Here is a 26,232-nt window from a genome sequence, read left to right as displayed (position 1 = left end):
TTCCTCAATTATCTTACCAAAGTTTTCTTATAGATTTTTCACTTTTTCTTCTAATGCAATTGCAAGACTGGTAGCATTTGAGTTAATAGGACTACACTCAGACTCAGATGTTGCTGCATTGCTATGTGTTCCACTAAGTAGAGCTGTAACAGGCACTCGAGTATCAAACCCATACACGTGAGTGCGTGTAGTCTCCATCCCTCCAATTGCTTCAGTCCAAGCATGCGGATCAAATTCTGACCGAGAAGATGAATTTTCACCATACTTATACGATAAATATAGAATTATACATTTCCTACATAAAAAATTAAGCAAAAATAGTATTTAATTGTATTGTCAACTTTGAAGTAAAAATTAATCAATTTTGTGCATACACTAGTATATTTATACTTGTTATCTATAAAATCACCACGACCTGCTAAACGTTTATTGGTGAGGTTGAACACTTCCAAAAAGCTAACATTTCATTCCATCTCAATTGCCTCCATTTATTTACTACTATATATACTTAATCATAATCCATATATATAAATAACATGTAAGGAAAAACCAAAGTCAAACTACTAACAATTTAAATTTAGTTTTAAAGAAAACCATACATATAAATGCGAAGTAAGATTAATGCATACCATTTTTTTTTCATGAACAATAAATGGAACTGAACTGTCAATGTGCTTTGGAATGCTTCCGTCTTTTGGCGTTAAACGATTTTGCCTTGCTTTTCTTGATTTGTTTTGCCATTGTTCTGTACCCCATACCATATTGATAAGGGCATCCCAAATTTCATTTGTGATCCATTCCCTTGACATGCCTTGACAATCCCTAATGTTGTTTGTTTTAGCTTCTAGCATTGCTTTATTCTTGACATCTAAAAGCATGTCTTCAACCAATCGGAACAAATTTTTCCCCATATTCATCGAACCAAAACATCTTGATTTGTAGGCCAAACACATTTTTCCTACATCAAAATAATAGAGTAACTAAAAAAATTGATACAAATTAATTGAAAATAAAAAGTTATAATTTAATTGAATAAAAAACATAAAACCTGAAATTTCTTAAACATTAACTTCTTTATGTCATTAGGGACTTTCCTCCATGTTGACCATGGACCGTGGAAGTGATTTTTTATGATCCTTGTTATTGTAGTTGTGACCCCTCGCTAGAAAAAAGTACTTGTACAATATAATAGAAAAATATTACATACTAAACTATATAACAAATATAACTATTTCATTATAATACAAGATAACATACCTCTCTCCAATAGGAGTTATACACAATCTTTCGAATGGATCTATAGGAGTCTGTAATCCTACACCATTCCCTCTACCCTTTTACCTTGAGGATGTATCATCTACACTTGCACCAAAATCAATAGATGTGGATCTAAGAGAATCGTGAGTAAATGTCTCATTATATACTTGCTCTGTAGATACACTTAACAAAAAGGGTGGCTCAAAGGGCACATCATTATTAACCTGCTATATCTGTGGTTGAATGGATGGATCAGTAAACGCACTAGCATTTGTAAGCAACGACATAATTTTAGAGGCATTTGTTGCTCTAGGTCTCAGTTTTGAATGCTTCCTTTTAACCATCGCTCCTGTAATTTTTTTGTTAAAATTCATACACAAATTTTAAAAAAAAAATTGAAAACAAACTATAAAAATCATCAATTTACAACAATCAAGAGTAATTCCTAATCATTTGTACAATAAAACATGCCATTATAAAGTATTCATTTCAACAATTATAAATATAAACTATAATAATTTTATAACATGTCAAGATCTTTCAATATTATAAAATTAAAGTTAAACAACTGTGTAACAAAAGATATAGAACCAATATCATATATGTCTACCATTATCAATCACTTTCAGAATAAGCAAACTCATGTTCTTCATTATTATCACTATCACAACTAAAAGTTTCTTCGTCTTCGTATTCAACTTCATCTTCATTTTCATCTCCTTCCATGTCATCTTCTTCATTTTCATCTCCTTACATGTCATCTTCTTCATCTTCATCTCCTTGCATGTCATCTTCTTCATCTTCATCTCCTTGCATGTCATCTTCTTCATCCTCAATCAAGAGATTAACCTTTTCATAATCACCATTTGCTAAAACTGTAGAGTTATCAAGTTCTTTCGATAGAGTAACATTAATTGAAATAGACACATCTTCTTGGTATACTTCTTCATTCAAATCAATTTCATTTTCTCTATCTCCACTACAAGGAATGTGGAATTTACTCCTAACTTTTGTTTTAAATACTACCCACTAATCACGTCGATCTTTTTTGGTTAATAGATAACTACTATAATAAACTTTGTGAGCTTGTCCAGCTAAAACAAATGGTTCATTAGTGGCAAGTATTGAGTTGTGTTTAATTTCAACAAGACTATGAAAAAAGTCTACCTTAATACCTTTTTTAGTGTCAAACCAATGAACTTAAATAGCACAACTCTGTTTCTGACACCAAAATACTCCAACTCGATTATATCCACTAAAATACCATAAAAGTCACGCTTATAATTATTGTAAAAATCCCCTTTTATGCATATCCCACTATTCATTGTCTTACTTTTTTGTCCATAATCTAAGGTGTGAAACTTGAAACCATTTACACAGTATCCTTTGTAACACCTTATCATACGTCCTAGACCATAGGAGATTTCAAGTATACGTGGGTCCATTTCATCCTTACATTCTGCAACTTACGAACATGAAATACAAGATCAAAAATGATTAATTGCATAAGTAATGCATATTTGTTATTAAAAGTTCACTTCTAATTTACATAAACTTACATGTTTTTTAAACCATTTCACGAATCTTGGATCACATACTTTCTCTAATTCATCTTCTGATATAGTCACAACATTTCTCTTCACCATTTTATCAAATATCCTATCATCATATCCATAATTTACAAATTAAGTTCATTATTATAATCAATCATTTGAGGTTATGGTAGAATGGTACTTACTTAGTATATGGGAGCATCTTTTCACAATTCATTAAAACATATAGCTTAGCAGCATAAAACTCATCCTCATCTAAAAATCGAGATTTATCTAATGAACCAAAAGCTTGCCCAAGATGAGTGAAAATTGAAAGAGAATGAAGAGAGTCCACATTTCCCCCATCATCATTACATGGCACTCGATTTAATCTTGTTCGTACAGTTGGTTCAAAATACCATGAGCAAAACGAGGAGATTTCCTCGATCATATAAGCCTCACATATAGATCCTTCAACAAAGGCTCGATTTTTTACTTTCTTTTTCCAATGTTGCAAAAACCTAAAAATCACAATATTCATAAAACTTAATGAGTACCTTAAACTCTTCTAATAAACTATTTGAAAACAAATAATAAGTATAGTACCTCTTAAATGGATACATCCATCGATAATGGACGGGTCCACCAACCTTTGCCTCATAAGGTAAATAAATCGGCAAATGCTCCATAGAGTCAAAGAAACCGAGAGGAAAGATCTTTTCTAGTTTGCATATAGTTTCACATATTTTCTTTCCAAAGCTTTCATATGATCTACAAGTATTTTAGTTGAGCATAAATCTCTAAAAAAGTGAGACATCTCAGTAATCACATCCCAAATTGAGTGAGGCACCATATCACGAAAGACAATTGGGAGCAATCGTTACAAAAAAAATTGACAATCATGACTTTTCATCCCATAAAATTTACAATCAATCTCATTAACGCACTGAGATATGTTCGATGCAAAGCTATCAGGTAATCTCAATTGTTTCACCCAAGCACAAATAATTTTTATTTCCTCCTTATTTAAGGTGTATAAAGCCTTAGGCTTGAAATTTTTTCATTATTTTCCACCAATTCCAATTCTGAACGCTTGCAATACAACTTCAAATCTTGTCATGCCTTTAAGTTATCTTTTGTTTTCCCCTTAACATCCATCATTGTGTTAAACATATTCTCAAATACATTACATTCAATATGTATCACATCTAGATTGTAACAAATAAAAAGTGTATGCCAATAATGTAAATCCCAAAATATACTCTTTTTCACCCAATTATGACTTACACCATAACTCGAAATCTTCTGCTCACCACATTTTGTTCCAAATGGGATATGGGGAAGCGAATTCAAAAGTGACAATATTTCTTCTCTTGATAATTGAGGAAATGAGAAGTCATGCTCAACTCTTTTTTTAAGAAATTTGTCTCTCTTCCTCCCAAAAGGATGATTAGGTCACAAGAATTGCTAATGATAATAAAAAAAATAAGGTTTCTTGCTATGATCCAATATGAAAGACTTAGAACGTTCTATGCAATAGGGACATGATAATCGTCTATGAGTACTCCATCTTGACAACATACCGTAAGTAGAAAAATCATTAATTGTCCATATAATGTTGCCTTTAATTGAAAATTTTGTTTCCTATATGCATCATACGTGATAACACCTTCGGTCCATAATACTTTCAACTCATCTATCAAAAGACTCAAGAAAACATCTATGTTTTGGCTTGGATTTTTCTTTCCCAGAATGACCATATTAAGAAATATATATGGTTGTTTCATACACATCAATGGGGTAAATTGTGCACATAGAGCATTATTGGCCAAACAAAATAAGGTTTCACAGTCGGTCCATAAGGATTGAAACCGTCAGCACATAACCTTAGTCTGACATTTCAAGGTTACATTACAAATAACTCATGTGTGCAGTTGAAGTGTTACCAAACCTCACTATCAACAGGGTATCTAAGGACTCCATCATGACCTTGGTTTTGTGTATGCCACGCCATATGTTCAGCAGTTTTGCTTGACATATAAAGTCTTTAAAGCCTTGGTATAAATGGCAAGTAACGTAAAATCTTGTAAGGTATTTTCTTCTGCCTTTTCACACTTGATTTCCTTAGTTTATATCGAGGATGCCCACATATCAGACAATGCTCCAAATCAACAGTTTCCTCATAAAATAAGATGCAATTGTTTTTACCAGCATGAATTTTGATATATCCAAGTCCAAGTTTTGCTACCTTTTTTTTATTCTATAGAAGTCAGTAGGTAAAGTTTCATCTGATGGCAACATATTCTTTATTATCTCCAACAGCCAATCAAAGCATGATTCACTTAAATTAAACTCTGACTTAACATTTAAAAGTTACGACACAGTTGAAAGTGTTGTGTGTTTTGTGTAACCTGACTACAAAGGTTAATCTACATTACTTAACAAAGAGTAAAAGCTAGGTACATTTGGATTTAGATCTTCTTCCACAAACCTTGACTCATTATCATGGCTATAATTGAAAGTAACTTCCAGACCCATAGCATCCCTAACCATTATAGTATACGGATTTTCTATTTCCTCTTCATATATAGGTTCCTTATATTCCCCATGTTCCCCATTACTAGCATATGGTTCAACTCTATCTCTACTTCTTGATAATTGTCCAACATCAAGTTCCCTATGCAAACTCCATATTGTGTAAGCACAAGTAAAACCCTTTTTAAGGATGTGCTTTGCCACCTTATCGAAATTTAGAAACTTGTTGTTACTACATCGAAAGTGAGGGCATCTAATCTTATTCTCCCACATAAATGTAGGGTTAGAACATGCAAAATTAATGAATTCTTTAACTCCATTTATAAATTCATCTCTAATGAATCCATCATAAGTCAAGCGGTGGTACATCCAAGATTGATCTCTCGTCATTTTGTAATCCTAAATGTCATAGAATATAATAATCAAGAGTAATTTCCATTTTTGTTTACAATAAAAATTGTTAACAACTACATTCCATTATGAAAAGCTAAGTTAAACATTTTAAATATAAATTAAAAAATATAATAACATGTCAAGATAGTAAAAATGATTTCATACAATTGCCTAGTGTTAAATATCAGTCCAATTCCATAACATATTAATAGCTATTCCATACAATTTTGCAACACAAAATTAAGAACAAGCCAAAAAGATACAAGATAATAAAAAGCCAAAACTAAAATTTAAATAGAAACCAAATAGTAAAATAATTGAGTTTCAATCATAGAAAGGGGAAAAAACCAAATCCCTGAACTGAACTAACCTGGCTTTTTCTTTGAAGTTGAAATTCAAAGCACCAATGATTGCATACAGCTCAAACTAAGAAAAAACAACTAGTTCAGCAAGAAAAAAAAGAAGTATAAATTTTGAGGAACTAAGCAAGAAAAGAAAAAAAATAAAGTCAAAGAACGTAACTAATATATTTTTGATATTTTAATTGTAAATGTATGAGTTGGTCTATACATGTAGTGTACAACACATAACTAATACCCTAAAAATAAATTTTAAAAAATACTATCACTTCAAGAGTACAAGAAAAAAGAGAGAAATCGTTTCATTTTGAATATCTTTTCTTAACAAATATTTTTTTATATTTTTGTTTTGATTATAATTCACCTAAAATCTTAAATGCCATTAATAAATTTTATTAAATGACTTAAATATCATCTATATTGTTTTCGTAATTTGAGAGCCATCACACAATGCTGTTGTACTTTTGAGTTGTCAATCTTTCTTGGCTTCTCTTAAAATGCTAAACTACAAGTTTCAATTCCCCAATCCCTACCCAACTAAAACTAGAATATTTAATTCAATCTCAACTCCAAAATCCGCAAACAATAGCACCTTAGGCTAAGGATCTCATTCTAAAAGGCTAGAGATCCCTGCCATCATTGGAGCTGTCATGACCCGGAACTCCCCTCGAGCCCGTGACAACCGTCGCAGTGTCCCGGTAGACACTTATTGCCCGAAATGTCAACCCGAAACCCCGCAAGGCTTTACTATCAGTTTCTCTGTTCCCTTGTGAGCAACCATTGTCAAATATCGTGTTCTAAAAGATTTTAAACTGTTTCCAACTTTAAACAAATAAAATATTAATTTTTCGTCTCACAAGGGTATTTTGGTTATTTTTCTCAAAAATTTCGAAACTGGCTAAAACGTAATATACAAGTACAAAACACACAATTCATATTCAAAATGAGTTTAAAAGTCTAAAATCTTCATTTAAAACGAAATTATGGTTATTTGAATATAATAAGAAAATAAAAGAAATATTAAGTAAAATATTCTATTTTCTTATAAAACAATATTTATAGAGTTATACGTGAATAATTTTTATAGCGTAAAAGCTAAACAAATTTATACATACTTAAATACAGTAAGTCAAAATATTTAATTTAATTTACAATAACAAGAGTGCCCCCGAATAAACAAAAGTAAAGAGGACTGTGAACCTACGGTTTGGAAAATGCAAATCCCACTGTAGTCCTCGATGAGATCAGCTATCTACAGTCTATACTGAACCTGAAATAGGTGGAAAGGAGGGTGGTGAGATTATAAAATCCCAATGAGTAAACAAACATCATCATAAACATCTAGAATTGAGTACATGGAGACAATAAAGTAAATCATCATAAACTGGGTTATACAATTAGAACACATCTCGTTCAAAATACGTAAAAAGGCTTATGAATCTCATAAAAATCTAGGCTTGTGCCATAAATCCATTCTCGGGGACACCTTGGCCGAGGCATCCTACCGAGACCGCCAAGGCTATTAAAATTCACATTTCACATAAATCATGTTTTTGTTTTGAAAACATAGCCGTTACTTGGCGTTGGCTGAGTTTCCCCTCACGTGGTGGTTTAGCGTGAAGTGAACCCTAAACTTTACCCCATGAGATACCCTACGCGCCTCTCCGTTCGAGGTAAGAATATAATGGGGTTTACCGTGCCCCTCTAAAAGGCTGGTCCACAGAAACCCCCTACTGCAGTGATTAATTAATATATAATCCACCATATAATAAAACTCAATAACATGATATGGCAATTTTGTAATTCGTAGTTTTTCAAGGTAACCAAACAATTCGCATTTCAATACAATTGCCAACTAGCCAATCATGCTCGATTTATCATAAGCCAGTTAATTTAAACAATTAAATTGCTACAATTAACAGTCTCCGTGTACTCTATTTTTCAAAATCACTATTAATTTCAAAACAATTTATAATTTAATTTCATTGAAACTCATTTATTCATAAAACATGAAAATTTATCTTTTTAAATTCCTTTTTCCATAGAATTCATGAAAGCATCTAAAAACCACCCTAGATAATTAAAATGACAGTAAGTTTACTCACAATGTCTAGAATGCAGACTTTCGAAGCACTCTGTCTACTGGTCCTCAGATAAAATTTCCTTGCCTTTATCGGAGGACTCACCACCTTGACACAGTACAAAATCGAGAGTTTCACCAAGTTGGTACTAAATCAAAATTAAACTAATTTAGACTACCAATGCATGATATGGAATGCAAAAATGCACTGGTAACTATCTAAACCCGGTATTGGCCTAATTCGTCTTATCACCCGATTAAATTTCTAACGGGTCCGTTTAAACTCCAATTTAATTCTTTTCAGTTTCTATACCTCAATTGCACCCAAATTAACTTAATGTCCCTCAGTGTGGTGCAAATTATCAGTCCCAACAGCAAATTACGAAAATACCCCTAGTGGGTAAAAATTCATATTTTTGCTCCGAAAATTCCCATTATTTTTCTAGGCTCATAATTTATTATTCCTTAACCAATTCTCCTAGAATAAAATCAAACTCATCCTCACTCACTACATGGTAAATTCAGCCATTAATGGTTGGGGGAGAAAATAAATTCTTTTCTTGTTGTTTTGTTTCTAAATATGCTAAACTAACTAAAAACACTAACATAAATTAAAATCAAATAAATCCAACAACTTTCTCTCTCCTAACCCATTTTTTCAGAATTGAATTCATCATGAAAACATGTAATTTAATCATGAAAAATAAAGAGAAATGCTTGGGAATAAGAAAACTCAAGCTTAATAGAAAAAATCTCACCTTTTTCACTTAATTTCCTTGAAAATTCACACTTTTTCTTTGATTTTCTCTCTCTAGGGTTTTGTTTTTGTTTTCTCTCTCTTCTTGCTAGTTTGGCCGGCCATGGGGTGGAAGATGGGCTGATTTTGTGCCTTTTAAAAAGGAAAATAATAAATTAATAAAGGCATGACACATGGCATCATGTCATTGGCCCGTTTTTAAAATTTTAAAAATTTAAACATTTTATCTCCACCACATGTTTAGTCAAGGGTCAAAGATGAAGACAAAGGAAGACCATGTGCTGGAAAAAATATCCTGGTGGTGGAAAATTACAATTTTACCCCTGAGGTGGCAAAATTACCATTTTACCCCTATACTCCAAATTATACCGAAATTAAAATTTTTCACTTCTAAACCTCAAATCATACTCCAATAACTCAAATTATACTCCAATAAGTCAAATGGGGCCAAAAAATTCTTTTCTAAAATTCTCATTTTGTCCCCAAGTGGCAAATGACCATTTTACCCCTAATTAGTGAAAATTTCGATTTGACTCCAAATTGATCCTCAAACTCCAAATTACCATTTTAAGTCATCCATGAACTGTGAAACTCTTAATCTCACCTTAAAATTCCTATTTGATCTAGTTCGATGATTAAATAAACTTTGTTGTACCTCTAGGTACAATACCGACTTTTGTAAATTTTTCGAGACTCTCCTAGCATGCAATCATGCTATCATCACATGTATGTCATGAATAGTATTTTATAAGGTCGGGCTTTACAGCACTACCCCCCTTAAAATAAAATTTTGACCTCAAAATTTCACTTACCTTATTCGAATAAAAGATGTGGATATTGGTTTCTCATTTGGCTCTCGACTTCCCACGTCATCTCCTCCATTCGAGCATTCTTCCACAATACTTTCACCATTGGAATGCTCTTGTTCCTTAGCACTCAATCCTTTCGATCTAGAATACGTACAGGCTTCACCTCGAACTTCAAATCCTCATGCAACTCAATGAGAGGTGTCTCTAAAATGTGAGAGGGATCGGGAACATATTTTTTCAACATCGAGACGTGGAAGACATTATGAATCCGATCTAACTCTGGGGGTAATTCAAGTCTGTAAGCCACTGGCTCAATCCTTTCAATGATACGAAAGGGTCCAATGTATCTTGGATTGAGCTTTCCCCTCTTCGCGAATCGAATCACACCTTTCATCATTCAATAAATACCACAAATTATCACAATAGTATAATCAAATAAGATTTAATACTTGAAATTTTCAAATTATTACCTTTCCAAGGAGAAACCTTAAGAAAAACTTTATCGTCGACTTCAAACTCCAAATCTTTCCTTCGTTTATCCGAATAATTCTTCTGCATATCTTGAGCTGTCTTTAATCGCTCTCGGATAACTTTGACCTTATCGTTTGTCAAATCAATCAATTCCACATTCACCAATTTCCTCTCACCTACTTCATCCCAACAGAGCGGAGTTCGGCATTTCCTTCCATACAAAGCCTCGTATGGTGCCATCCCAATACTAGACTGAAAACTGTTATTATAAGCAAACTCCACCAATGGCAAGTGTCTGTCCCAACTCTCAATAAAGTCAATGACACAAGCCCGTAACATATCCTCTAATGTCTGAATAGTTCTCTCAGATTGACCATTTGTCTGTGGATGAAAGGCAGTACTAAATCTCAATTTAGTTCCAAGAGCTTCCTGAAATTTCGGCCAAAATCGAGAAGTAAATCGAGGGTCTCGATCTGACACAATAGAAACTGGAACTCCATGTAATCTCACAACCTCATCTATATAAAGTCTTGCCAGCCTCTTAATAGAATACGTGCTATGGATAGCCAAGAAATGGGCAGACTTAGTCAATCTATCCACAATCACCCAAATAGCATCTTTCCCACTTTGTGTCCGCAGTAAACCCAATACAAAGTCCATAGTCACATGTTCCCACTTCCATTCAAGAATCGGTAAAAGCTGAAGAGTACCTGACGATTTTTGATGCTCCGCCTTGATCTGTTGGCATGTGAGACATTTCGCTACAAACTCTGCTATGTCTCGTTTCATACCCGGCCACCAATAACTTTCTTTAATAGTCCAATACATCTTGGTGCTTCCGGGATGTAAAGCGTAGGCGGAAGAATGAGCTTCCTCCAAAGTAGCTCGTCTCAACTGATCATCCTTAGGGACACAAATTCGGTATCTAAGCATCAAAGTACCATCATCGTTGAGTCTAAACTCACTAGCTTCTCCATCTTGCAGCTTTTGAACTTCCTGTTTCAACCAATCATCAGATTTCTGTAATTCTCTAATCTGATTCAACAATGAAGGTCTCACGACGAAACTAGCAAGTAGGGTTCCATCCTCACCATTATTCAACCGGATCCCTAGAGATTTCATCTCAAGTAACATCGAAAAATAAGAACTCCGAAGTGTTGCTAACGACGATGAGGATTTACGACTTAAAGCATCCGCTACAACATTTGCTTTTCCCGGATGATAATCAATCACTAAGTCATAATCCTTAATCAACTCCAACCATCGTCTCTGTCTCAAGTTAAGCTCTTTCTGGGTGAGCAAATACTTCAAACTTTTATGATCAGAAAAAATCCGACAATGCTCACCATATAAATAATGTCTCCAAATCTTCAATGCGAATACTACTGCTGCTAACTCCAAGTCATGAGTAGGGTAATTCGTCTCGTGCTTCTTCAACTGTCAGGAAGCATAAGCTATTACCCTCTCGTCCTGCATCAACACACACCCTAATCCCAACTTAGATGCATCGCTATATACCACAAATTCTTTTTCACTAACAGGAAGTGTTAAAATAGGAGCGGAGGTTAACCGGTTCTTTAGCTCCTGAAATCGATTTTCACAAACATCATCCCACTCAAACTTAACTCCTTTACGAGTCAAACGAGTCAGAGGAGCTGCTATCAAAGAAAATCCCTGAACAAATCTCTGATAATAACCGGCTAAGCCAAGGAAACTACGAATCTCTGTAACCGTTCTTGGTTGCTCCCATTGCAAGATTGCCTCTATCTTCTTAGGATCGACATAAATTCCAGCTCCGGACACCACATGTCCCAAGAAAACCACTTCCTTCAACCAGAATTCACATTTAGAGAACTTGGCATAGAGTTGTCTCTCGCGCAAAGTTTGCAACACAATGCGCAAATGGGCAGCATGTTCATCATCATTCTTCAAATAAACCAGGATGTCATCGATGAATACTATCACAAACTTATCCAAGTATGGATGGAACACCCTGTTCATAAGATCCATAAAAACTGCCGAGGCATTAGTCAAACCAAACGGCATCACCAGAAACTCATAATGCCCATAACGCGTCCTGAAGGCAGTCTTAGGTACATCCTGCTCCTTAATCCTCAATTGATAGTACCCAGATCTCAAATCAATCTTAGAGAATACCATAGCACCTCGTAATTGATCAAAAAGATCACCTATCCGGGGTAAAGGGTATTTATTCTTGATGGTCACTCGGTTCAGCTGACGGTAATCGATACACAATCGAAGAGTGCCATCCTTTTTCTTTACAAATAGGACTAGTGCTCCCCAAGGAGAAATGCTAGGGCAAATGAAACCTTTATCCACCAAATCTTGCAACTGGACTTTCAGTTCCTTCAACTCTGCTAGAGCCATTCTATATGGAGGAATAGAAATAAGTGCGGTACCCAGAAGTAAATCAATAGGGAACTCAAGCTCTCTATTAAGAAGTAGTCTCGATAAATCATCAGGAAATACATCAGGAAACTCACTTACTATTGGGACATCCTCTAACTTAGGTTCCCCCTTTGAAGTATCGATCACGTATGCCAAATAAGCCGGATACCCTTTTTGCACTAATTTCGAAGCTTTGATGGCTGAGATTACACAAGATGGTAATACTCGACGTTCCCCTACAAACACAATCTCTGCTCCCTCCGAATTCCGAAGAACAACTTCTTTTCGAAAACAATACACGTTGGCCTGATGTGCAGTTAACCAGTCCATACCCAATATTAAATCAAAATCCAAGATCTCTAGAGGAATTAAGTCACCCCTAAATTCTTCCTCACCTACCCTTACCCCATAGTCTCTATAATAAGTATTTCTAATCAACTGTTCTCCTAGAGGGGTATGCACTACAATTTCTCCCTCTAATAGTGACAGGTTTCTATCAGCAATTGATGCAAATGTCGTACTCACATAAGATCTATCTGAGCCAGAATCTATCAAAACATAAGCATCTTTATCAAATAAAGACATAGTACCTGTCACTACTCCAGGTCGAACTCGTGCCTCATCTTCTGTCATAGTAAAAACTCTTGTCGCGGTACGAGTCTGTGGTCTCGAAGGTGGATGTGACGGGGTATTACTCTCCACACCAGACTGTATGGCTACTCCCTGTCTCAGTGGTAACCCAGAAGAATCTCTCCTCTGTATATCAGTGCGAGCTGGTGGAGATGATGCAGCTACAATGGCTCGTCCTAACTATAGGCAATTACTCCTAATGTGACCCGTCTGTCCACATTGGAAACATCTTGTTGGCCCTCTACATAGCCCACTATGATAATTCCCACAATTTCTGCATCTGTCAGAACCTCCGAAACTCTTCCCAGAACCAGTCATAGCAGATCTGCTAAACCTCGAAAGTCTCTGCTGTGATGGTGGAAATGGAGGTCGAGGAGATGTCACGGAAATAGAAGTAGTGCTCCCTGAAGTCGCTGAGTCCTTGCCTCCTTTTACTGGCTGACTAGAAGACATACCAAGATTCCTCCTTTTTGCAAACTCAGTCCGAATCCTCCTATTCTCAGTTGCGAGCTTCTCAGCCCGTAAAGCCATCTGTACCACCTCCTTATGTGGCTCCCTACCAGTCACTGTCATTCGCTCTCTAATCTCATTACGGAGCCCTTCCTCGAAATAGCTGGCCTGATCCTGCTCAGATTTCACCAGATCCGGTACATATAACATCAACTCGTTAAAACGAGTCTCGTACTCCTCTACAGTTAGATTTCCCTGTTTCAAACTCAGAAATTCTCTCTTCTTTTCTTTTTGATGGAAATAAGTGAAATACTGACCATCGAATTCCCTGAGAAAATCAGACCATGTCTGAGGAGTAGCTGAACGGGACTTCACCGAATTCCACCAAGTACGAGCCCTCTTCTCTAATAATCTCGTAGCCACCATCAGCTTCATGTCATCATCTAATCCCATATCAGAGAGAGTCTCTGAAACCTGATTAATCCAGTCCTTTGCCATAGTGGCATCCAACTCACCCGTGAAAGATACACAACCCAATTGCCTAGCCTCCTTCAGCTTCTTGGAAATGGATACATTCTGTACTGGTGGTGGAACTAAAGGAGTAGTTGGAGGCACTATAGGTGGAACTTGACCAGTCTGAGCTTGACCAGCCATTGCTGCAAAGAAAGCTGCCAATGCTTGTGCTGCCTTAGTAGACATGGCGGGAATACCCGTAGGTGGCTGAGGAGATGGAGGATGTGGAGGACTATCGGCCTGCTCAGCAGCAGGTGCTGCCCGAATGGTAGATGCAGCTGATTCCTCCTCTACTGTATTTGGCTGATGACGTTGGGAACGACCTCTTCCCCTCCCAACCGATCTAGTGAGAGGTGTGCGTCCGCGTCGAGGAGGCATTGTAATCTATAAAAAATACGAGCAAGTTTAGGTAACCTTAGGCTCTATATGCAGATGCATGCATTCTATTCAATCTAACCTAACTTAACTTAATCCGAGGCCACACTGATATTGTAAATTTTTAAAACAACTTTAAAACTAAAAAATTTGATCTTTAAAACCAAAAGCTCTGATACCAATCGAATTGTCACAACCCAGTACTCCCTTCGAACCCGTGAAAACCGCCGCGGTGTCCCGATAGACACTTATTGCCCGGAATGTCAACCCGAAACCCCGCAAGGCTTTACTATCAGTTTCTCTGTTCCCTTGTGAGCAACCATTGTCAAATATCGTGTTCTAAAAGATTTTAAGCTGTTTCCAACTTTAAACAAATAAAATATTAATTTTTCGTCTCACAGGGGTATTTTGGTCATTTTTCTTAAAAATTTCGAAACCGGCTAAAACGTAATATACAAGTACAAAACACACAATTCATATTCAAAATGAGTTTAAAAGTCTAAAATCTTCATTTAAAACGAAATTATGGTTATTTGAATATAATAAGAAAATAAAAGAAATATTAAGTAAAATATTCTATTTTCTTATAAAACAATATTTATAGAGTTATACGTGAATAGTTTTTATAGCGTAAAAGCTAAATAAATTTATACATACTTAAATACAGTAAGCCAAAATATTTAAATTAATTTACAATAACAAGAGTGCCCCTGAATAAACAAAAGTAAAGAGGACTGTGAACCTACGGTTTGGAAAATGCAGATCCCACTGTAGTCTTCGATGAGATCAGCTATCTACAGTCTATACTGAACCTGAAATGGGTGGAAATGAGGGTGGTGAGATTATAAAATCTCAATGAGTAAACAAACATCATCATAAACATCTAGGCTTGTGCCATAAATCCATTCTCGGGGACACCTTGGTCGAGGCATCCTACCGAGACCGCCAAGGCTATTAAAATTCACATTTCACATAAATCATGTTTTTGTTTTGAAAACATAGCCGTTCATTGGCGTTGGCTGAGTTCCCCCTCACGTGGTGGTTTAGCGTGAAGTGAACCCTAAACTTTACCCCAGGAGATACCCTACGCGCCTCTCCGTTCGAGGTAAGAATATAATGGGGTTTACCGTGCCCCTCTAAAACGCTGGTCCACAGAAACCCCCTACTGCAGTGATTAATTAATATATAATCCACCATATAATAAAACTCAATAACATGATATGGCAATTTTGTAATTCGTAGTTTTTCAAGGTAACCAAACAATTCGCATTTCAATACAATTACCAACTAGCCAATCATGCTCGATTTATCATAAGCCAGTTAATTTAAACAATCAAATTGCCACAATTAACAGTCTCCGTGTACTCTATTTTTCAAAATCACTATTAATTTCAAAACAATTTATAATTTAATTTCATTGAAACTCATTTATTCATAAAACATGAAAATTTATCTTTTTAAATTTCTTTTTCCATAGAATTCATGAAAGCATCTAAAAACCACCCTAAATAATTAAAATGACAGTAAGTTTACTCACAATGTCTAGAATGCAGACTTTCGAAGCACTCTGTCTACTAGTCCTCGGATGCAATTTTCTTGCCTTTATCGGAGGACTCACCACCTTGACACAGTACAAAATCGAGAGTTTCACCAAGTTGGTACTAAATCAAAATTAAACTAATTTAGACTACCAATGCATAATATGGAATGCAAAAATGCACTAGTAACTATCTAAACCCGATATTGGCCTAATTCGTCTTATCACCCGATTAAATTCCTAACGGGTCCATTTAAACTCTAATTTAATTCTTTTCAGTTTCTATACCTCAATTGCACCCAAATTAACTTAATGTCCCTCAGTGTGGTGCAAATTATCATTCCCAACAGCAAATTACGAAAATACCCCGAGTGGGTAAAAATTCATATTTTTGCTCCAAAAATTCCCATTATTTTTCTAGGCTCATAATTCATTATTCCTTAACCAATTCTCCTAGAATAAAATCAAACTCATCCTCACTCACTACATGGTAAATTCAGCCATTAATGGTTGGGGGAGAAAATAAATTCTTTTCTTGTTGTTTTGTTTCTAAATATGCTAAACTAACTAAAAACACTAACATAAATTAAAATCAAATAAATCCAACAACTTTCTCTCTCCTAACCCATTTTTTCAGAATTGAATTCATCATGAAAACATGTAATTTAATCATGGAAAATAAAGAGAAATGCTTGGGAATAAGAAAACTCAAGCTTAATAGAAAAAATCTCACCTTTTTCACTTAATTTCCTTGAAAATTCACACTTTTTCTTTGATTTTCTCTCTCTAGGGTTTTGTTTTTTATTTTCTCTCTCTTCTTGCTGGTTTGGCCGGCCATGGGGTGGAAGATGGGCTGATTTTGTGCCTTTTAAAAAGGAAAATAATAAATTAATAAAGGCATGACACATGGCATCATGTCATTGGCCCATTTTTAAAATTTTAAAAATTTAAACATTTTATCTCCACCACATGTTTAGTCAAGGGTCAAAGATGAAGACAAAGGAAGACCATGTGCTGGAAAAAATATCCTAGTGGTGGAAAATTACAATTTTGCCCTTGAGGTGGCAAAATTACCATTTTACCCCTATACTCCAAATTATACCAAAATTAAAATTTTTCACTTCTAAACCTCAAATCATACTCCAATAAGTCAAATGGGGCCAAAAAATTCTTTTCTAAAATTCCCATTTTGTCCCCAAGTGGCAAATGACCATTTTACCCCTAGTTAGTGAAAATTTCGATTTGACTCCAAATTGATCCTCAAACTCCAAATTACCATTTTAAGTCATCCATGAACTGTGAAACTCTTAATCTCACCTTAAAATTCCTATTTGATCTAGTTCGAGGATTAAATAAACTTTGTTATACCTCTAGGTACAATACCGACTTTTGTAAATTTTTCGAGACTCTCCTAGCATGCAATCATGCTATCATCACATGTATGTCATGAATAGTATTTTATAAGGTCGGGCTTTACAGGAGCAAAGATTCAGACTCTTTGGTCAAAGGCCAAGAGCACCTCAAGCTCAAGGGCCTTCGTTTTTCATAACACTAGAGGACACCAATGCTTTTCTCCTTTTGAGCAACTATTCAAACATGAGTCTTTATTTATTTGTCTATGTTTTTGTCTTTATCAATGCATACAAGAAATCATTACTAGCAACCAATGTTTTTTGCTTTTATTTTTTTGGAGGTTACCTTTATTATTTCTTTCTTAGCTGTTGTTCGTGGTTTTTTGCCTATTATAATTGATGGCTTGGGTACAGAATTTCCAGGTTCAATAAAAATTCAAATGTTTTTTCCACTTTTTGTTTTTCCATTTTCAAAACATTTTGCAGTTGTTTTCGTGTTACCAGCTTCCTTTTCTCTAAGACAAACCTTTTCAGTAACAAACCAAACCAAAACAAAATGTTTCTCATCTTCTTAGTTTGAATTCTTTTTAGGTTTTATTAGTTTGTTCTTTTTGTGATTTTATTTTATAGCTATCCTCAAACAAAAATTGATGAGTGATTGGAATGAAAATACATAGAAAATAAGAAGAACAATAAATACCTAAGTTGTAGATCTGTACATAGAGGAAGTGCAAATATTGGGAAGCAAAACAAGGATCCTTTAAAAATAGCACAGCAAAGGGAGATTCATAGCAAAGGTAGCAAAACAACAAAATTTTGGAAAAGTGATGAGTGAGCCAACAAATGGGTTTCAGCCTCTGGTCTCTGTTAGTTAAAATCCTACTACGCAAGTATACATATCGAATAGTTAGTATATTAGCAAGCAAGGTATCGATCCCACAGGAAATTGATCTAAAACTTTACTAAGTACTAATGTCACGACCCGGAACTCCCATCGGGTCCGTAACAATCGTTGCGACGTCCCGATTGGCACTCATTACCCCGAATGCCGATCGAAATCCCGCAAGGCTTAGCATCAGCTTCCGCATCTCCCGAGTGAGCGACAGTTATTAAATCTTACATTTGAAGAAATCATAAGTCGTTTCAAAATCAAAATAATAAAATATTATTTTTTAGCTCACAGGGGCATTTTTGTCATTTTTCTTCGATAATACCGAAACTCGCTAAAAACATGGTGTAAATGCTAAATATGTTCATACATATTTTAAATCAGATAACTAAAGTATAAAATTACTTTTACAATGACACGTGGGCCCCTAACTAACCAACAAGATGCGAGTATGTGAACCTATAATTTTGTCAATGCAAGGCTAACTGAAGTCCTTGATGCAATCGGCTATCTACCGGCTATCCCGAACCTGAAATGTGGGGAATTGAGGGTGGTGAGATTATAAAATCCCAGTGAGTAAACAAACACCATATAAACTATCTAAAGGCGAGTAAATGGAGACAATTAAAAATAATTAACTTCAACAAATTTTTCACATCACGAATATTCATTTCAACCAAATAATCAATATGGCTTGTGAATTACTCAAAACTTGGCTTATGCCAAATCCTGTACTCGGTGAAACTTGGACTAGGGGTATCCAACCGAGTCCGCCAAGGCTGTTAAAAATTCATATTTCGCATAAATCATATTTTTATTTTGAAACATAGTCGTTCCTTGGCGTTGGCTGAGTCTCACTCTCACGTGGTGGCCCGAACGTGAGGTGCACTCAAATCATACCTCAGGAGATACTTCACCCAACATCTCCCCTCGGAGGTAAGTATATAATTGGGTTACCGTACCCTTCTCATAGGCAGTCCACGGAACCCCCACCACTGCAGTGACCGTTTAATATACCACTAGACCCATAAAAATTTCAGTAGCATAATATGGCGAATAAAATGTAATCCAGTCTACCAAGACCAATCCAAAACTGTTCATATATTTCATGCCAACCTCAAAAAATTTAGCCATCATGCTACCATAGTGTCATAAGCCCCAATTTCAATAACATATAAAGTCATAAATTTCAACACAGTCTCCATATACTCATTTTTCTCAAAACAATATTTGATTTCAAAACCAGTATAAATCTCATTTTTATTAAAAAACATTTTAATTGGAAAACATAATATTTTATAATTTAAACTCACCATTCAATAAAAGCATTAAACAAGTATAATTACTCTAGATATTTAAGACGATAAATTGTCCACTCACAGTTTCTGAAAACTAAATTCGGGTACTCCAACTATTACTCATCGAGTGCGATTTCTTTGCCCTTGCCAAAGGATTCGCCACCTTGACAAATTGCACAATTAAGAGGTTTACTACTTTGGTACTAACCAAAATAAACTAATTTATACTACTAATGCATGATATTAAGTGCAAAATGTCTAAATTTTGCCTAAACGCGGTGTTAGCTTATTTCGGTCTTTTACCCGATAAATCGATATACGCGTCCGTTTAAACTCCAAATTATTTTTTTTTTCAGTTTCTATACCTCAATTGCACCCAAATTGACTTAATGTCCCTCAGTGTGGTGCAAATTATCAGTCTTAGTAGCAAATTACGAAAATACCCCTAGTGGGTAAAAATTCATATTTTTGCTCCAAAAATTCCCATTATTTTTCTAGGCTCATAATTCATCATTATTCATCATAATTCCTCAAATAAACATCAAGATCAGCAGCCAATATTCCCCTAGAAAATTCGGCATAATGGGTTTCAATGGGAGAAAATTATTTCTCTAGCTTATTTTTGCTATATTTCAATATAACCTAACTAAAATCACTTAATTTAATTAAAATCAACCAAAACTCAAGCTCAAAACTCATCCATGGAGGTTTATCCAGCATGGGTGTCCATACCCACTTTCTAATTTTGCATGGAAATGAGAAAAAAATGCATGGGTAGTGAAAATCACAAGGAAAATCAATGAAATTTACCTTTTTAATGCTTGATTTCTTGATTTCTCTTGATTTTCCCCAAAATTTTCAGCTAGGGTTCTTATTTCTTTTCCCCCTTTTTCTCTCCTGGTTTGGACAGCTGAAGAAGATGAGAATTTTGGAATTTTGACATTTTTAAAGGCTAAAATAATAATATTATTATTTTATTCATTTTTTTATTAATTCCTTAAATTCTAGCCATCCATTTATTTCCAAATTTTCACCATACACTTGTCCCACATATCCATAGCTTAGATAAAATTCTCAGACTTATCCAAAGTCTTGGTGGAGTAATTTTTGAAATTTACACTTTTGCCCCGTAAAAGTCAAAAATTACATTTTTGCCTAAAAACTGAAAAATTGCCCATAGACATATTTTTCATCCCTTATACTCATACCATTCTCCAATTTGTCAAATTTGATCTAAATTCTCTCAAAATCTCAAATTTTGTCTGTGGGTGAAAAAATTACGATTTTACCCCTACACTCTAGAAATCATCGGAATTAAACTTTTTCACTGCCAAACCCTCAAATTAAACTCCAATAAGTTTAATATAATCAATCTTAATCAAACGGGATTAAAAATTTTCGTATTCGTCCTCAGGTGACAAATTACCATTTTACCCATGGAATACTTAAAGTCCGGATTAACTCCATATCGGACCTCAAACTCTGAATCCTCATTTTAAATCAACCCATGGGTTTTAGTTTTCTCAAATTCATCCTCGATTTTCTGTTTAAACTAGTTCAAGACTTATTTGACTGAACCGTACCATTAGGGGTAATACAGTCATTTAACTTGTTTTTCGGGGCAATTCAATATACAAACATGTTATCCAAAGCATGTGAATGATATATCACAAATAATTTAGGGTCGGGTGTTACAACTAAAATTAGAACAATTTAATCTTATCCAAATAATCAAAATTAAAACTAAAATTAAAACCAACAAGAAAAATCAAAATAATAACTTGAGAAAATATCCAATCAATAAACCTAGGATTAGAACATCCCTCACACTTCATCTAGATCTTACCTCTCTTCCTTAACTTATTTTAATGGGTTGAATTGCTAACTTAGAGTCCTAAATTATTTATAAGGGTCTCCCAACTCATCCTATAAAAATATCTATTTTAACCAAAACACTATATCCCTATGTGAATTGAAATTAAAACAAACTCATTAAGTTCAAGCTCTAATCTGGCTACATATGGCGTATAAGTATATCCCTATACTATACTCAAATCAATTAATATAATCATATGCTATCCCAATTTTAGTTTACTCTAAACTCCCTTTCCCAAGTTTGTTTAGGTTCCTAGATCAATTTGATTGATGGCCAAACAATTAAAAGCATTAAGAACAAATTGGAATAAACAATTCAAATCCCATTAAAGATAAGTAAGCAAGAGATTAAAAATTTAGACTACATGTGAGTTCAATTGCAATCCTAGAAAAAGAAAATTTAGCCACTCATAATTGCAAAAACAAATAACATTATAATAAATTTAACCATTGAAAGTAACAAGAAAAATAAAAGCTAAGGAAGAACACAAAACAATTATTGCCGACTTGATCTCCAAGTTTCAGCCTCAACTTCTAGTTTCTTAAATCTCTCAAAGGTTGTCTTCCTTAATGTTGTTAAACATATCCTATTTATACTAATAAACTTAACCTAAAGTTTCTTAAGCTGACCTAGGGTTTAATTGGGCTTAAAGGTGTACTAAAAAGCCCAAATATCAATTATCAATCTTTACAATTTTCCATTCCCGGTACAGTACTTCCAGCCATTTTCTGATATGATTTTCTCTATCTTCGATTCAGAACTGGGCAAAGTGATATTCATAAAAGTTGTAGCCATATCTCTTAGCTTTCCAATGGTCTAAGAATCACATCATTTAGAGTTCTGTAGCTCAAGATATGGCCAAACTACTGAAACATATGCAAGCAGATTCTAGGTCTTTCAACACCTTACTTTCCAAAATTAAGCCCAATCACTTTTAATCCTACAAAAAAATATAAAAACCAATAAATAATAACTAAAATAAAAGGAATAACATAAAATTAAAATAACTCACTAAAAAGTAACCTAATTATAAAAACAACTAAAAATAATTAAATTATAATTGAAAATTGAGGACTTAGCTAATATTTAATAACAAAATTGGAATAAAATAATTCTATAAAATAGAATTATTAGTCTCAGCACAAGAAGGGGAAGCAAAGTAGAGACATTGGGGAAAGTGAGCCACGCACATGGTTAAGGATTAGTATTTGAGTCATATGGGTTTGGTTTCCTTTGAGACTAAGTTGGGAAATTTTAAAATTAGTTTGAATGGGTGGTAGACTTGGTTAAAGTTTAGTTTATTTTTCATCTAAACACAAGTTTGAGTCTTTATAGTAACAAAATTTTAAATATTTTAAATTTTATTAATAAATGAATAATTGTTAATAATAATAAAACTTTAATATATTTATATTAAATTGAAATCAATATTATTTTGTTATTTAATTATAATATATTAATTATTAATTACTAACTAAATTTATTACTTTGTAAAATATTAATTACTTATTTATAATAAGTATAAGTAATATGTTAATTTTAATAGTATATATTTATATGTATTACTTATATATATATATATATATATATATATATATACGAAATTAATGACATAATTTAAATATTATAATGTTTTATATCAAATTTTGTATAAATAAAAATTAATTATAAATAATATATTATAAAAACTAAGATGATAACTAATAAAATTATTAAATGTAATAATATAAATAATAAAATTTATTTTAAGTTACAGTAATGTTTATGTATAAATTAAATATATGTATATATATATAATATTTATAAATATATATATTCATGACATTTTATATTACAAAACAATACTAATGTGTAATAATTACAACATATTAATATGTAAGATATTTACTATCATTTATTAATATTAACATATAAATTATATCATGCAAAACATGCAACTTGTGATTTCATATTAATACAGATTTATAAATAAAAAAATATATAGTTAATATTAAATTATTATGATTATGATTCGTATATGTACATATAATAAACTAATATATTTAAGTATATATTATTAATTGAGCTTACAATCAATTCTTCTAAATTTATATTAACTAATATTAATATACATCAAGTATTATTATTTTTGCATACCTTATATATGGTGTTATATATATATATATATATATTTATAAATAGTACTCATGATTTCACTTATTAAAATTATAATATGAAACTAATCGTAAAGGATGAAGTACTCAAAGTAATATTAAAATGATCTTATATGAATTTAATCAATGTAAAACATAATGTTATATTACTTAATTTATTATATATATATATATATATTAATGACACAAATTATATGTTATAATTTGATATATATTACAAAGTTTGTATAATTAATTGTAAATATAATTTTGTAAAAACTATGTTAATAACTAATAAAATTAATAACTATACTCATATAAATAAAATTTACTATAGGCTTACATATAAAACATATTAATATATATGGGATATTTTAATATATCATCTACATACATACATATATATATTAACTTATAAAGTTATATCAATTAAAGTATATAACTTGTAGTTTCATATTAATACAATAGGTTATATTTTTTTTTATGAATAATATAGGTTTATACATATATATTCTATAACTATGATTTTAATTTGTATACATATATATAATAAACTAATATATTTTAAATATATTATATTAATAAGTTTATTATATATCTGTCTTCTTAATTTATATATATTAACTAATTAATATTAATACGTACATAAAGCATTATTATTTTTTGTTTAATTTATTATTAGATCTTATCATCTAATTTTATAAAATTAAAAAATTTATTATATTCTTTTTATCAATTTTTTAATTTTATAAAATTAATGAATTTGGAACTATTAATTTGTAATTTATGATTCAATAAAGTTTTCAAAAATGTAAAAAAAAAGCAAAGGAAAACATATTTAAATTTTTAAATATTATAAACTTTAGTATGTATATATTTGCTTTTATTAATATCTATTTTTTATAAAGGATTAATAAAATTTATAAAAATTTTAAAATATTTTATGTAAAAAAATTTTAAAAATAGTATTACCAACAAAATTTTCCAATGGAATGTTCCGTTGGAAAATTTTCATTGGTAATAGCTTTTTAGCAAACTTTAAATTTTTTTGGGTCCTTAAACTTTTAGACAGATTTTTAACGAAAAATTTTTTGTCAGAAAATTCTAACGAAAATCCGTTGGAAATTTTGTTAGAAAATTTGGTGGGAGAAAAATTTTTTTGCACTAAAAAAATCTCCAACGAAAATATTCTGTTGGAATATTTCCATTGGAAATCCACTGAAAAAAGTCAAAAAAAAATTTGTTGGAATTCCATTGGAAATCTGTTGGAAATTTCCAACGAAATTTTTTCTGTAGGAAAAAATCTATTTTTTTTGTAGTGTAATGCCCTAATTCCCCTAAAACGGTGCTATTTTGCACCTTTCCTTCTAACAACCCAAACCCTAAATATATATCTCATTTTCTCTCCACAATTTCCTTTCCCTTTCTTTTTCGACCGTTCCTCTCTCTCTAGTCTCTAACAGTTGCTATAGTGGTGCTTCGGTGATTCAGTGTTTTAGTGTTGAAATAATATCCTGTCACTTTAAGTATATGGCATAGTGTTTTGTTTTTCAAAAAAATTAAGACAAAATTCTTAATTGTTTTTCTGTTCTTTCCTAGAATTTTTTTCCCGGCTGTTTGCTTTGATTTTTTCATGCTATGTTCTAAGTTTTTGGGAAGGAGTCTACTCTGTGTGTGTCTGCTTTTTTGTTGGATGTTCTAAGTTTTTGGGTTAGTCTTTGCAATGATTTTTTTTTGAGTTGGTGAACGTCTTTTGGTACTTGTTCTTGACTAAGTCCGAAATTCCTAATAAGAAGTTTATTAGTCCTCAAGAATCATCAGCCATGACTAAGGTTGAAATTCCTAGGAAGAAGTTGGTTAGTCCTTGGGAATCTGAATTGACAAAAAAGGTGGTGTAAGAATTTTGTTGGGTGTTAAGAGAAAAACCGACCCCGTACAGTTGTATGTTGTGTATGTGACCAAGTGCTGTAGTTAAGCAAAGAGTAGAGTTTTTACCATTAGTTAGTCATTACATTGTAGGCATATACATACATTAACAAGAATTCTGAATTTATTCTCAAAAATTAAGTTAAATTAAGTGTTACTTCTACAATTGATTGTGTAAAGCCCGACCTTATAAAATACTATTCATGATCTACATGTGATGATTGCATGATTGTATGCTAGGAGAGTCTCGAAAAATTTACAAAAGTCAGTATTGTACCTAAAGGTACAACAAAGTTGATTTAATCCTCGAACTAGATCAAATAGGAATTTTAAGGTGAGATTAAGATCGTCATAGTCCAAGGATGACTCAAAATGGTAATTCGGAGTTTGAGGATCAATTTGGAGTCGAATCAGAATTTTCACTATCTAGGGGCAAAATGGTCATTTACCACTTGGGGACAAAGTGGAAATTTTAGAAAAGATTTTTTTGACCCCATTTGACTTATTGGAGTATAATTTGACTTATTGGAGTATGATTTGAGGTTTAGAAGTGAAAAATTTTAATTTTGGTATAATTTAGAGTAAAAGGGTAAAATGGTAATTTTCCACCATCAGGACATTTTTTCCAGCACATGGTCTTCCTTTATCTTCA

At 32.9% G+C, this 26,232-nt stretch overlaps 1 long non-coding RNA gene across 1 annotated transcript in view; it reads right to left on the bottom strand.

Annotated features, from left to right (window-relative positions):
• Window positions 1-16,941, bottom strand: part of LOC148760803 (uncharacterized) — a 94,222-nt gene extending 77,281 nt beyond the window's left edge. The window contains exon 1 of the long non-coding RNA XR_016028631.1: window positions 16,841-16,941. This is a non-coding gene — a long non-coding RNA (uncharacterized LOC148760803). The remainder of the gene's footprint in view (window positions 1-16,840) is intronic.
• Window positions 16,942-26,232: the final 9,291 nt, after the last annotated feature.

Source organism: Theobroma cacao, chromosome 9 (assembly GCF_053813885.1).
Source record: "Theobroma cacao isolate CCN51 chromosome 9, ASM5381388v1, whole genome shotgun sequence".
NCBI lineage: Eukaryota > Viridiplantae > Streptophyta > Magnoliopsida > Malvales > Malvaceae > Theobroma > Theobroma cacao.
This window is presented reverse-complemented; position numbering and strand designations above follow the sequence as displayed.